Source organism: Stegodyphus dumicola, chromosome 8 (genome assembly GCF_044657685.1).
Source record: "Stegodyphus dumicola isolate Sdum_Otavi_A_Nest chromosome 8, ASM4465768v1".
In the NCBI taxonomy this organism is placed as follows: domain Eukaryota; kingdom Metazoa; phylum Arthropoda; class Arachnida; order Araneae; family Eresidae; genus Stegodyphus; species Stegodyphus dumicola.
Genome location: NC_140775.1, coordinates 111,376,813 through 111,392,078, shown reverse-complemented (window position 1 = coordinate 111,392,078; position 15,266 = coordinate 111,376,813). Strand labels below are relative to the sequence as shown.

At 33.6% G+C, this 15,266-nt stretch overlaps 1 protein-coding gene across 4 annotated transcripts in view; it reads left to right on the top strand.

Moving 5' to 3' along the window:
* LOC118185324 (uncharacterized) overlaps positions 1-15,266 on the top strand; it is a 108,362-nt gene that overhangs the window by 40,431 nt on the left and 52,665 nt on the right. For 2 of the 4 annotated variants that reach the window (XM_035355163.2, XM_035355161.2), the window contains exon 2: positions 6,678-6,722. The exons of the other annotated variants lie outside the window; for them this stretch is intronic. The gene's annotated coding sequence lies outside the window, so the exon portion shown is untranslated. The remainder of the gene's footprint in view (positions 1-6,677; positions 6,723-15,266) is intronic. 4 annotated transcript variants of the gene reach the window in all.

Here is a 15,266-nt window from a genome sequence, read left to right as displayed (position 1 = left end):
CGATGCACTCGACGACACACGAGCACAGCTCCTGACTCTTCGGTTCAGTCTTTCCCGGAGCACAACACGCTCTCTCGACGATGCACTAACCGCGATACACTAACAGACTCCTTCAGTGGACTCGACGACCCACTCGGCACTCGCAGCCCGTTTGTCAACTCGATCGACTCCGCAGGGATTGATTCGCTAGACGAGACACACTCACTCGATGAGAGACGCACACTGACTGACTGCTGACCAGTAGGGTTTATATAGCTTTCGGCTTGAGTTCGAGAACATCCTGGGCTAAACCGGTAAGAATTCGTTCCAGAAGGCTCTCAATCTGTCCATGGGATATCGCCAATTTTGTCGCCAAATGTGGCAACCCTGCCTTTTCTTGCCATTTTATGGCAATCCTAAAACTGCTTTGCGGGGAAGCTATCTTACCGCGCCTGTACATTTCGTAACAGTATTTTGAAGATCCGGGAAGTAGCCTTTTTACTCTGTAGCAGAGTGAGGTATAATAATAGGCAGTAGATTTTCTGTGAAGATTTCAATTTTTCTTTGAAAGAAAGACGGCTAAGTACCTCTTTAAAATGATGATAATATTTACAGAAGCAGAGTTATTGGCTGGCTATACTTGCATTTCATGCGCTCTTGGTTCATTTTAAATTCTGTGCTTCATTTTGCTGTAATTATGGAAGACAGAAAACGCATGAAAGGCAATGCTCTATAAAAGATGGGGCGATTTTTTTAAGTATTATGGCAACCTCATATAATTGTAATAATCAAGTAAAAGTAAGGTAGGTGATGCTTGATTGGCAGCAACAAAAACGAGTAACGGTTGTGTTTTAGTCCGTTGGCAACTTAAAATTTATTATAACATGAATGGCAGCGACAGCCATTCACGCTAGTAGCAGCGTCAAATTTAAAAAAAAAATATTCCGACAAAGAAGCGGTTGTAGCTAAAGAAATGAAATACATTATATTTGCTCTTATTGTTTTCCCCTTCCACATATACACCTACACACACGCATCCCCGCTTTTTTTTTTCTTATTATGGTTACATTGTAAATGAGATCTCATTGTTGTTGTCCTTGATGAGTTATGAATAAATCTTATTTTTTGTTTAAATGTTAAAACTGCTCTTAATCAGTTTTCGAAGTCTCTCTGACATTAAAAAATGTATGTAATTTTTTCACGCGATAATTAGTGTGATCGTTAATAAATGTAAAACACCTTATGCGACCGTTGGCATATTTTTGTTAGGTAATTCAGGACTGGATTTCTAAAATTAAAAGTGTCGGAGCGCTATATAAGGCCATTCACAAGTAAAATAAAAATAAATAAATAAAGTAATAAAATTGAATGATTAAAAAAACAAAGAGTAAATTGATGAAAAATTAATAAATAAAGTTAAATTAGTGGCAAATAATACAATCTTAAATTAAAATACAGTAGCTGGAATTGTTTGGGGCTCCGACTTAAATTACGTTTTTCTTTAAAAACTAAAAAGTGCCGAAACCTTATTTAAGCCCTGGGCACTATAATAGTCTTTGCCACATCTTTCGTTCGATCATGCAGCATAGAATATTCGAAAGGTTGGACACCCTTGCCATGGGTCGCAATATATATATCCAGAGTTCAGTTGTATAAAACTTTTAAACTGAAATCGAAGATCTTAATGCACCATACTATTCTTCTGACAAATCCTGCCGTAAGGGTATTTTTCTTCTAAGTGTTACTTTCTTTAGAGAGGTGTTAGTGTCGATAATATAGCATCTGACAGACTTTGTTTTCATTTGGCTATGAGTAAAACCTTTCTTTTATCTTAGTGTTATGAAAGGGCGTATTTCAGTACAGCTTTAGCTTTCAATACAGCATTTATCTGGATATCTTATTAACCTTTTGCAATATTCTATGCCATTAGTGCAAGGCCAGATTAAGACTTTCAGAGATCTTAAGCACTTAAAAATTTTGGTGCCACCACATATGTTTGCACCAGGTTTTGGTTTCTTCTTCTCTCTCTCTCGGGTTTGGTTTAGCTGCACCGTACATTCCAGTTACCATCAGTGTTATAAACAAAATATGTTTTATGTAATATAAATCAATTGCAAAATTTGTAACGTAACTTCATGTGTACGCCATCGTCTGCATCTAAAATAAAATCTGATCATTTTGATGAAATTTAATAACGGGTAGATTCCAATCGTGTCTATGTTTCATTTTATTCTTCGAAAGAGGTTAACTGTTTTCCACACACACAAATTAGTAAGTTACACAAATTTCCTGTACTGCAAAGTCCATAGGTAACGATCATGCGTCGCAAACTGACCAAAAGAACTGAAAGTATTTAGAATAGTATTTAGAACATCCGACTACGACCTCTTTTCTATTCGACTACGGCTTCTGCAGGCTACTATCCAATTTGTCAGATGTTGTGACGCAGTTCACCACTTATTTGGGAGGGAAAAAAAAAAAAATCCAGATTTACAGGCAAAAATAAAATTTATGAGGGAAAAAGAATTCTCCCCCCCAGAAATAAAAGCAGTACGAGTGATTATCCCCAACTCACCAGTCATTACGAAAAGTTATTGAAATCAAAAGTGCAAGAATATCTCCAGATTTCCTTAGACTTTGATTTTTCAATCATAAAAAGGTATGGGGATTTAAGGTGCCGAGCCATGTCGTTTTCTCTTACAAGTACTCCGTAAAAAACGCTCTGAACTGACTGGAAAATTTAAGGTAGGAGTATACTGAAATCGGGTAGAGTAGACTTTAAGGTACCCCTTGTATTATGGCGAAGTTGTTGTTACATTTATCGCCAAGTTGTTGTTTCATTTATGGTAGCCTGAGTAGTTGAATGTTATGGAAACCCTATTGTGATGTAATCGGGTGCATGATTCTCGGAAATTTTGAATCATGGGATGTTTTGTAAGCGTTTTTGTGGTGTGTGTTGGTTTGATTCTTTAGACGGTAGAATGGCCGAATGTAGTAAGATTAATTTGAAGGTTTCTGTACGATTTGGAGCGAAAGGAGAAAAGAGCTTTAATTGACTGCTGTGTAAATGAAAGTTTACTTAATAGCCATTATAAGTGTCCTGTATGATATGCCTCTAGTCGAACGTAAAAACCGTTTAGATGGATTTGAATAGGTTTGTAGGAAGAAAGGTTCAGATGGTCACTATGTGAAGCGTTCGATCAGAAAGAGTACCTGGTTTGAAAAAATTCATTTGAATATGATTGATATTTTGATTTTTACGTGGCTCTGGGTGTACGAAGCGAACTCGAAAATCATGGTAAGTGAATATTTGCTTTTGGTAGTGCTTAAATGTATAACATATATTTCCTTTTTTATGTTATTTTATTGTTTGGTTTAAAATGTGTTTTATTGAGATTGTGTATTTTTTTGTTTGCCTATATTGTAGAATTTGGTGCTCCTTTGACTTTTTAAGTGAAAATATATCGATTTGTACATGATAAAGTTAAAAGAGGTCGCAATGCCATTTTTGTGCAATTCGGGGATTTTTTTTATGTGAAAATAGGTCGACGTGTACATGGATAAAGTCAAAGGAGTGCGCAATGCCATTTTTGTGCATTTCGGGGATTTTAAGTGAAAATAAGTCGATGTGTACATGGATACCGAGTTTGTGCAATTGTTTTCTTGTTATTTTGGCTTTGTGTGCAAAAATCGCCGCTTCGCAAACCAAAATAACGAGTCAAAGAATTGCGCAAAATCGGTATCCATGTACCGCCAAGTTTCGCCAAGGGGTATCCTAAACTATACTTTTACCTTGAAATCATATTTGGTTTTCCGAGCAAGGAAAGTAAAATTCAGATCAGAAGTTTTTAGAATCATCTGGAACATATATCCCGGATGCTTCTGCACATAGAACTAAACGATATTGAAATTGATTCTATTTGTGAAGCTGTAGGGTTTATATTTATTTTAACTAACATTTATTTTAAGCTATCTTTCCTGTCAAGCCTTTACTTTCCCCTGGAATTGCCAATGCCAGAGTATGTAAATTTTAGTAGAACGCTCAGAGTATTCAAATATTTAGCAGAAGTAATTTGAGTTAAATAGAAGGGAAACGAGTTTGTAGGTGTGCTTTCTTGATTCACGAGCGTGAAGGTTGCTAGGTAGAAATTTAAGAACCGCGCGTTTCCGCCTGTGTGCCTACCTGTGTGCCTGATGCAGTTAGTTGAATCTTTCAACTTCTTATTCAGAAAGTTTGCTGAAATCTCAGCTGTCTCTTAGAACGCGGTTAAGTAGTCACGTTTATAGAGCGTCGTAGGTAGTGACTTGTTATTTATTCATTTTTAGTTGTACTTTCTTATTTTTATTTAAGCGCCGGGTCGGCGTAGTTTGTGAGCGTCAAGTGAACGCATCTGTAACTTCTAAAGTGGTATAAAAAGGGAGTTAAGCCCTTCTTAAGAGTTAGTGTAATTTCCAGTTCATAGCAGTCACTACTACTGTTGTGGGCAAGTTGGGGCCACGCAACACCACAAAGCATTGATTGTTGATATTTATTTTGTAATAAATAAATTTTTAAAAAGTCTCAGAATTTTACCCAAAATGTCTCAAAGCATTCTTCTTTTCATTTCACCATGGACAGCATATGCTGCTGCATTAGTTGTTTTCAAAGATGAAACTCTTAAAAAAACAAAACTGTTTTTTTTTTTTTTTTTTTTTTTTTTTTTTTTTATTTCTTAATGAACTTACATGTGCAGACAAACACTAATTAAAAAAAAATTAGTTCCATCCGTAACATTTTTATGCGCATGAGATTTGCGCATTGACGCTGAAGTAGATTACTTGTAGAAAATAGTTTTATGCTTCATTAATATTAATATGCAATGTTATGGCTCATTTGTACTCTTTTGCTTTTATTTTATTCCCTCTGGAAGACAAATTAAGATATATCTGTTTTATAATCTGCTTCTAATGTTTTTTTATTATACTATTATTGAATCCTCGGCAACATTTGCTTGTAACAGTTTTATGTGTTTGTTCACATCAAAAGATTGGGCTGTCATGGCCCACGGGAAACGTTGCCGTTGCCTGAGAATTAAGATCTTCTACTCACCATCGCACGTAGTGTATTTGTTCTCAGAATACTGCCATTCGGCAAAGCATAAAATCTTAATTTTTTTTTTCATACTTATCAGTTCGTTACTGAATAACAAACCAAGTGATTTAAAAGCAATAAACACATTTCTTAGTTTAATTTGTCTTTTTAATTATGCTTTTAATTGATATAATTTAAATTATGATAGATCTAATGGATAATTTCTGTGAGTATTTGCATCTTTTTGTAATAAGTAAAATATGTATCTAATCCTATATTTTATGTAATAGCCTTAGAATCGTTCATTTGTTTCCTTTAAATTTTTAAGATGTGTTATATTTGAATTTTTTTCCCTAGCACCAGATGTGCCATTAGTTTTAAAGTTCACTTTATGTCCTTATCAGTGTTTGAAACAGTTTACAAATTGTTCCTACCAAGTGTTATCGCCGTGCATTATTTAAAAAATAATAAAAATAATGAAGAATCTGCATGTATGTATATTCCTCGCATTGTGGAGAAACGACGATACCTTGAAGCCACTTAATTTTTAATACTCATATTCATTCACCCGAACATGTGCACTTCGAAGCCCGAATTTTGAATTTTCGTATTTGTTTTTCTTTATTTAGTTCACATTTTATACAAATTTAATCAATTTCTGATTAACAAACTCAGCGATTTTAAAGACTTGAGAACGCTTTTCAAAATAAAACGGTTTTATTTCCAGCATGCCTGACTGTTGTCGTTCGGCAAAATGCTATTTGAAAAGCAATTTGTTGCCACTGCCAGAAGTAAAATACTTTTATTTTTCACTCCCACCTTGTGTTTATTCAGTAAAATCAAAGATATTTGACTTTCATATTTAATCTGAATGGTTACTGAATTACAAACAAAGCGATTTAAAAGCACTTACAGTTCTTAAGAATATTTTTTCTACTTTTTAATGCGATTGGTTTAAATAAAAATCCATTAAAATCATGAGCTATCTAATCATAAATAGTAAAAATTGTTATGAAATTACACTAGTTAGACTACTTAAAATCATTGCATTCTTTTTTAGTTTTTAAAAAAATAATATATCTGATCTAAAGAAATGGCAACCCTTAACACTAAATGCGGAATTCTAAAGATGTGCTGCTTTTAAATATTTTGGTATTTTTCTTTTGAATATTATATAGCTTTAAGTACGAAGAACATAATATTTAATAAATAAAGTTAAACGCACAAAAAATTAACAATCAAATGGCAAAAAAAAGTTTTGCAAGTTATCTTAGTAAGAAAACTGAAAAATGTTATGGTAAGCTGAGAAAAGACTGAAAAAATAATAAAAAAAAAATGTGTTAGTAGAAATTAGTCCAATAAATAGACTGGTAACCTGCGATGCTCAGCGAGAGCATAAAAAATTTACAAGCTCTCTGGTGCGACGTTAAGATCTGAATCTTTTCAGACTTTTATTTTATTTAATTAATTATTTATTTTAGTGAAAAACTCTTCTTTGAGGAGTAAGTAGTGCAGACTGTGATCTGAAGTTTTCAGATAGCATTTTTTTTAGAAATTTTTATTGAATTGTTAATATGCATATTTAATGCTTTGATATTCTTTTGTTTCCATTTTATGCTTCAAAAAGAAATGCGGAAACAAATATCCGAATTTGGTTTTGTAGTTGGCAACAGTAAGTACTATTTTTATTTTAAGAATATAAAGTATTTCTTTCTGTATTGTTTTAATATTTACAAGTTTTTTAATAAAAAAAATTTTCTTTGAGGTATTACGACATTATAATCTAAAGTTTGCAAGTTTTTTTTTTTTTTTTTTTTTTTTTTTAATGCAAGCGGAGCATGTTACCAGGCCGAAAGGACATGTACCGTCAAGAAAAAGATTTGGCTAAATTTTCCTCTAGCAGTTCATTTAGCACGAATTACGAAACGAAACGAGTTGTTGGGAGTACCCAGTCGCTCTTTATGGGCTGTGTAGGTTTTGTTTCTCTTTGCTGTGGGTGGAATTTAATGTGATTTTTTTTCCCCCCGGTCTGAACGCACATTTGTGGGTGGAAAAAATACCTAATGCGTTGGTGTTAAAATGTAGATTTGTTTACTAACATTATTATTTTATTTGCATATTATTTTCGTAATGGTTGAAATGATTATCGGATTATGCATGAGAACATAATTTTCTAATTTTGCTTTTGAATCAGAAAACTAAGGATAGGGGCGATTCCCTTCTTCCCCCGTTGTTTGCCAGTCTTTTAAATCTAGAATCATTTATAAATTACGCTAAACGATTCTGTGCCTATATGTTAAATAGATTGCATTAAAATAATCTTTTACTCGGTAGAACGGTGTTTGATACACCTAGGTGCCTAGGCTAACGACGCCTTACCCCAAATCGAACATAGTTGAAAGTTTCGAAATATTTTACAAAGTAACTTTTTTTAGATGTAGTATTTTTTTTTATTATTATTATTATTTAAGTTTTGAAGAGATTCACGCACTAAGCCTCAAAGCTGTCTAACTGAATCTATGTTATCAAGGTAATTTTGAATCAATAGGTCTCAAGTGGTGAACAAATACATACGATACACACAAGGTATAAATATAAATATACATAAATAAAAACAAAAGAATACCGAGTAACATGACAAAGTAAATATAAATATTCAGACTTCCATGATTACATATGGATTGAGAATGGACATTGACCTTTTTTTTATTAGTATCGTTCATATAATTATAAATATAAATTCTCAGTTCAGAGTTACTTATAGTATGTAAACGAATGTGAAACTGTCTGGCCAGGTGGTAGTAAAAACTTCTCAGTGAAGTTATGCCTAGTTCCGCATGAATTGCATTGTTTTAATATAGTACGGAGCGTTTGTAATTTGCCAAAGAACAACATTCTGAGCAGTTTGCAGTTTTTTACGTAGGTTTTTACATGAATACGCCCAGACTGGACAAGCGTAAGAGCATGGGACGCAAAATGGATTTATAAATGAGTAACTTTTTATCTATAGATAGAACGCTGTTTCGGACAATTAAGGGGTTGAGTTAAGCTTTACGAACCCGAAACTTCTGAATAATAGGGTGTATATGTGGGGACCATGTGAGAAAATTTGTGAGGATCACCGCAACATAAGTGACTTGCTTAGCCCAGGGCAGTGAGGTTCCATAAAACTGCAGGTTTTGTTTAACTTTCTCTTCTTGGTGAAGACTATGGCAATTGTTTTATCTACTTTGACCTGAATTTTCCATTTCAGTAGCCAGGTCTCTAGTGCATGTATGTGATTATGAAGATTATATGACTGGGCTAAGAAATGCATTTTGAGCAAAGATCGCTGTGTCGTCAGCGAACATGTTGTAGTACATGTAGTGTAGTGTTGGGTGTGGTGGGTATATCGTTCGCATAAATATTGAAAAGTATAGGCTCTAGTAGCGACCCCTGAGGGACGCCAGCGAATCAGACGTTTAGTGGAGTAAGTGTTAGAAAAGTGAACGACAAAGTATCTAACTGTCAGGTAGGATTTAATTATGTGTGTAATGTAATTTGGAGAGCCCAGATTGTGGATTTTGTATATTAGTTCGTTCATCCAGACACGGTCGAAAGCTCTGGCTATGTCTAGGAATAAACCCCCAGTATACTTTGTAACGTCTGAACACCCGTGATGGATGAAAGGAAAAGAGCAGTTGTCTTTTATTTAAAACTTAATAAGAATTTCTGGAGTAATCACGAATAAAATAATCAAAACATTACAGCCATAATACAAAACAATGGCCGCTGGATGCGGCTTACGACGCTGGTGCGTCTTCTCTCAAATCTCTCACTGCATAAAAACCACGCAAAAGCCCATTACATTCCCTTTTTGTTAAACGTCTTACGAAATGCTTCAGGAGGGAGTCATTTGCTATATCCTTTGTGTACCAAAACCGCACCAGGAAATTTCCGTAACTCATACAACAGATAACAGGCCTTTCAGTAGTTCCTCCTCATAGGATTTATTTCCATAATCAGCTGTCTTAAATCCAATATCCTAAGTTCAGGCTTAACTTTTCCCCTAGCCAAGGTTTCAGATCAAGCCAATGTTTTAAGATCCTCTTTCCTAACTTTTGATAAGAATGCTATGATAAGCCAAAATTATGATAACAACCTAGCAATTTTAGCTCCCTCACTCTACATATATATAAGACTAGCAGCTTCGCTGCCAGCCTTCGTCTGGCTTTTAAATGTACCGAAAAAATGGCTGAAGGGAACACCAAACGTTAAATTTAAAAACTGCGTAGAATTTTACTCTGCAGAACAACTTTATAAAAAAAAAGTTATTACGTATAACAAAATTACAATGAAATAAGCAATATCCCTTAATACAAACATTAATTATTCTAATAAATAAATTAACCAACTTCCCTTTGCAAAATCTTAAGAACTCGAATGGTATAAAGAAGGTTAAGAACTTTGTTTCCTAAAAAAATCCCTCAAAACTTTTCGATATCTTAAAAACAGCGAAATAAGCGATAAATACCATAAAAGAATACAAAAAACAAAAAGTTCTGGAAGGCAAAGTATAATTAATATTTTATCTTTTATTTTCAAGAGAAAAAAATTAAAAAAAATTACAATGAAATAAGCTATATCCCTTAATACAAAAATTAATTATCCTAATAAAAAAAATTAACCAACATTCCATTGAAGAAAAAAAATCATGCAAAACTTTTCAATATCTTACAAACAGTGAAATAATCAAAAAATAACATGAAAGAAACTCAAAAACAAAAAATTCCGCGCACATTTTACTCTGCAGAACAACTTTATTAAAAAAAATCAATAAAAATGTATTGTATATATAAATGAGAATGAAATATGCGAATCTTTTAAAAACAGTGACATGAGAAATACGATGAAAAATTGTTGCCAAAACCATATTTCTAAAAGAATGAAACTATTCAAAATGATTCGATTTCATCAAAAATCTTTCAACAACAATAAGAAAGGAAAATTGTTGCCAAAATCACATTTTTAAAGATGTGAGATGTGTACTCGGAAGCTTCATTTAAAAAAATTTTTTTAAATACAAAATATTATTGTTTTTCCAAAATTCTTTTTGTAAAAGCAGTCGCAAGGATGAAAGTTTTAAGTGTCCAAAAATCAAAAAAAAAAATAAACTGTACATTTTTAAAAATAAACTTTTTTAGAAGAAATCCCGTTGAAAAGGTGTTAAGCTCCCTTTGTTAATAAATTCGTATTTAATCGATTTATTCAAACACGAAATTTATTTTAAGTTCGTAAAATAGCTAAGTGCCTACGTTTCATGACGGTGTGAAAATGGAGTGTGTAGGGTAAAATCTCGCTTTCCTAAAGCCCATTATGTCTCAAAATGACGTGATTTCGTCACAAAACATAAAATAAAATAAGTTCTAATTCGAATTTCGAAAAAATCGCTTCAAGGTGCACTGGCTCTTGTCTAGATGCACCTATGTACCAAATTTCGTAGCCGTGGGTTTATTAGCCTACGCGCAGCGCGAACGAAAGACACACACGCACACACACACACACACACACACACACACACACACACACACACACAGACTCTTTGTTTTATTATATGTAGAGGAGAGATTGATTTAAACAAATATCATTTCACAAAGAGAGAAATAAAATTGAACCCTTAATTTTTTTTCCCATAACATATTCTATAGATCTAAACACAAATGCAAAATAATTTACACCATAATATGCACATTGTCAATTCAAATATAATTTGTTACTTGAGAGCTTAAGATTACAAATACTATTACCGTTTTACAAACTTAGAATTCAGTTGCGTTAACTCGAAGGCTTATGATAATACCGTATACGTTCATCATAATTTGAGGTGTGTTAAAATATGCATTCAAAGGTACAATAAATTAAACAACACATATCCTCATGTTCATAATTGAACATTGATTTCGCACACACGGTTAAAATAAGATACTGGGGGTTTCTAGCTTCCCCTTTTACCAGTTCAACAGAAAAACAAAAAGAAATGTTCAGTTTTTACTCAAATAAAATTTTACACCTTAACTGAAAATACTAACATTTTAAACATTCAGTTTTATAAGATTAATTTCAGCTTTCAGCACAAAGTTTAACATTTCAGATATTAACTATTTATGAACACAGATTCAAAATTAAAATTCATGCTTCTTAATATAAAAATAAACCAAACACCTTTTTTTAAGTTTTACAGAAAACAGTGTCGACTGAACAGTTAATTTACAGAAATACTTAAACTACTTCACTGCCTCAATATAAAAATCCAAGATACTTACCCGCCTGGATTTGTAGACCCTTGATGCAGTGGTTGATGCTTGGAATGTGCACACGCCGACACAAAATTTTTTAGGTGTTGATGATCCAGACAGCACTTTTATCACAACACTACAACTTCACAAGCTTCACTTTTCGCTACACTTAACTGATGATCTTCGGACAATGGCTGTCCCAAACACTTGGATGCAGTAACCTTTTTCGGACACAAGACGATCACACAAGTTTAAAAAGTTGCTGACTAAATCTGGACACTCTCTGTTCCACAACTTGAGCCGAAATTCAGTAGATCGAAAATCTGCTTCCAACGGACTAGCGTCCGTAACGTTTTCCGTGGATCTGCTAATCCACGTGCTTCGAAGAGCTCTAATCACTTTATTTGGACTGTCGTCGTAACTTATTCGTGGATTTCTAATCACACCTGCTGCCACCGATTATATAAAGCTGTAACGTCTGAACACCCGTGATGGATGAAAGGAAAAGAGCAGTTGTCTTTTAAATATTTATTTTAAAACGTAATAAGGTTTCCTTGAATTAAAAAGGTAAATAATCAAAACATTACAGGCATAATACAAAAAAACTGACCGCTGGATGCGGTTTACATCGCTGGCGCTACCGTTCTCAAGTCTCTCACTGCATAAAATCCACACAAAAGCCCCTTTCATTCCCTTTTTGTTAAACATCTTAGAAAAAGCTTTAGGCGGGGTCATTTACTACATCCTTTGTGTCCGGAAACCGCACCAGGGAATTTCCGTAACTCATTTTCTCAAAGTTCTAACTGACAAATAGTCTCTGGACAAACAGAAAGTTCTTCTAATTAATCAAAGGTTTGTCAGAGGTGTGCATATCGTAACAACTTCTTGCAGTGAATTCCTTCAGAGATGTGTTCCATAACACGATAAAGTTGATAGGATGTAGGCAATGACTTCCGAAATCCAAACTGTTGTGGAACCAGTATATTGTTTGCTTCCAGATTATCACATACTCTTTTGAGAATAACTACTTCCATAAGCTTACTTATGGGAAGTAGACTTAGGGGTGATTTTAGCTGTTTTCCACACCTGTAGAAAGTATTGCCGTCGAAGTATAGTGTTGAAAATGTTGGTCAGCTCGAATATTAACTTGAATGGTAGCATCTTCATCATCTTGTTGTTGATTTGGTCGTTGTTCTTTAAATTCTTAACATAGCCGATAACTTCCGACGGTAGGACTGGAACGATGTTTTTAGTGAGTGGTTTTTTTGTTGTGTAATTGTTATGAAAGTCAGAGATAATCTGTTATGTTGTGTCATACATGTTGTTTATGCAAAACTGAAATTCCAGATGCGAAGCTAAGAGTTCTACTTTCTCAGTTTCGGTGTAATGGATCTTGTCAGGGCTTTTAAGGGGCGGAATATTATTGCAGCATTTCCTATATCTAGATCATGCTCTCCAGATGGAATTAATCATCTTTTATGTATTTGGAGTTACTTATTGGGTACATTGCATACTTGTAACGTTTTATGCTATACTAGTTTAAAAAAATAGTTAAAAAACAGATAAAATTAAAAAATGCTTTTATTGCTTTCAAATTGCAGTATTAATGGCATTATAAATTATTATTAAAAATTAATTTAAATGCGTATTTGAAAAATTTTTAAAGTATTATTTGAAAGATAAATTCTTCAGTTCGTTAAAAATGTTATGACCTCCAATATTTTGGAAAGACTGCTGAACACGATTTTTCTAGAAAATCCTCCACGAAAGTATCCTTCTTTTGGCATATAGTGTATTCATGTTTTGCTTTAATTTCAGTTAAAGTAATTTAAATGTGAACATTTATTTTGTAACTTAAGTATCATAATTTTTTTTGTACAGCAAAGGGAAGAAAACGATTCTGTATCGAGATACTTGACATATGATATTAAAAATATATTTCCGTAATTATAATAATAATGTAAGTGTTTAAATAATTATTAATTATCGTTAATATCTGCCCAACACCAATGGTGATTTACAAAGCAGTATTGTAAACTTGTAGTGATGACCAAACATCTCGACGGGCATTTTTGTCTTTCAGTTTCATTACTTTCTTGTATGAAAGGAAGTATTGTAATCGCGAAAAATTTCGGGTATCATATTTCATTGAAAATATCCATACTGTGCGCCCTCGAATTCATTTAGACGATTTTCTTGCATGATGTCTGTTCGTACGGATAAAACGGATTGTAGAATGGATTTAAAATGGATTCAGAAGGGATTTTTTCCCGTTGCATACATACGTCCGTACATCCAAGTATCTCGCTTAACGCATAACTAAAAAAAGATTAACCATAAAACGTTGAAATTTTGTATATGGGACTGCGATAATATCTAGTTGGGAACCTCCATTTTTTGTTGCATTCGGCCTCACCAAACATGTACCCACCATTTTACATGGTTCAATGAGCTCTATTTTTATTTTTTTTTTTACTCTGGTATATTGGTAAATTACGCGTTTTTTGCTTTAAACGTGATTGAATTATGTTGTTGTTATATATTCCACTTAGGATTTTTATGCCTTTAGCCTAACGCTAGGCCCAATGAAGCCTCCATTTGTTTACATTGGAAGCTCTTAGTAGAGTTAGTCAATTAAGTCAGCTGGTGCACCAAGTCTAGTGTCTTTTTGCGGAGTAGAACCAAAAGTTAACCTTAAATTTTTGTGCGGAAAATTTTGCCTTTTTTTTTGCCCGTTGGCCGAATTGCTTGTTTTTGCGTAGAAACTTAATTTCAGTTGCAATAATTTTTTTTAATACTTTTTTACTAGTCTTTTAGGTTTTCCTGTATTTTGAGATTTTTTATGAAGTTGTGTTTTGAGTTTTTATGTATTTTTACCTTGCCCTGAAGTGAGAACGCAATTGATTGAATGAGGAATATGTATCTAAAATTCGAGGAAATAAGTTTAAATGAAGTGCAGCAAAAATGTGTATAATTTAATAGGCTGCAAAAGGAAGTCGTGGTGTCCACATGAAATATTTTTATTTGCGTGGTCCTGTGCCACAGAATGGGACAACCGCATTGGTTAAATATAAGCCAATAAAAATAGCAGCAATTCTAGTTGCCATTGTCAAACCGTGTATCTATATATATATCCAGTGCATAAAAAGTCTTTGAAAACTTATCCTTAGGTGATGAAATGCAAGAATAAAGTATTTAGAATACTGTGAAGAATCTTGTGCTGTCTCTAACCTTTCAGTAAAGTTTGAAAAGAGAAATGTGCCAGAATAGGACAAGAAAGGAGGCGATCACCATCCACGAAGCCAGAATTGCAGAGAATACTTTGGCTGTTGGAAATTTCAGTCCTGTTCAATCGGGTAGCCAAACACATATGTCTGAGTGCAAAGTCGGAAAGCCGCTAGCTGCAGTGTCTCGAAGGAAGCTTGTAAATTGTCAAAACCCTTTCTCCAGACATTAATACGATTCTGAAGATAAGTAAAACAATTTTTAATCTTGTTAGCTATGTTCTTACACGCTGTTTTAAGTGATGTTTTTTTTAGAAATACATTGCATTATTTTGGTACATTTCTTTGGCAGATTAACTGCCGCCCTATGAGCAGTTATGCTACAATGAGATGGAAACTATCGTAGAATGATTCGCCTTCGAAGTCAGATAAATGTTTCAGTAATAATGAGTATTCTTTAACTTTTAGACGTGAAGCTTGATAATACTGACTGGAATCTGAAAGGACAACAGCTGTTGAGAAATTCGGGTGCGTATATTTTTAAGCTGTGTATCCAAAAGAACTGATAATAAATTCTACTATAAATATTAATACTTGCAGTGTTTTAATACTTTTAATAGAAAGATTTTCAGTTTTGAAAACTGTATAAGGTATTTTATCCCTCCTCCTAGCGTGCGTTCGTGGTGTAACGGTTAGCACACTCGGCGCGTATTCGAG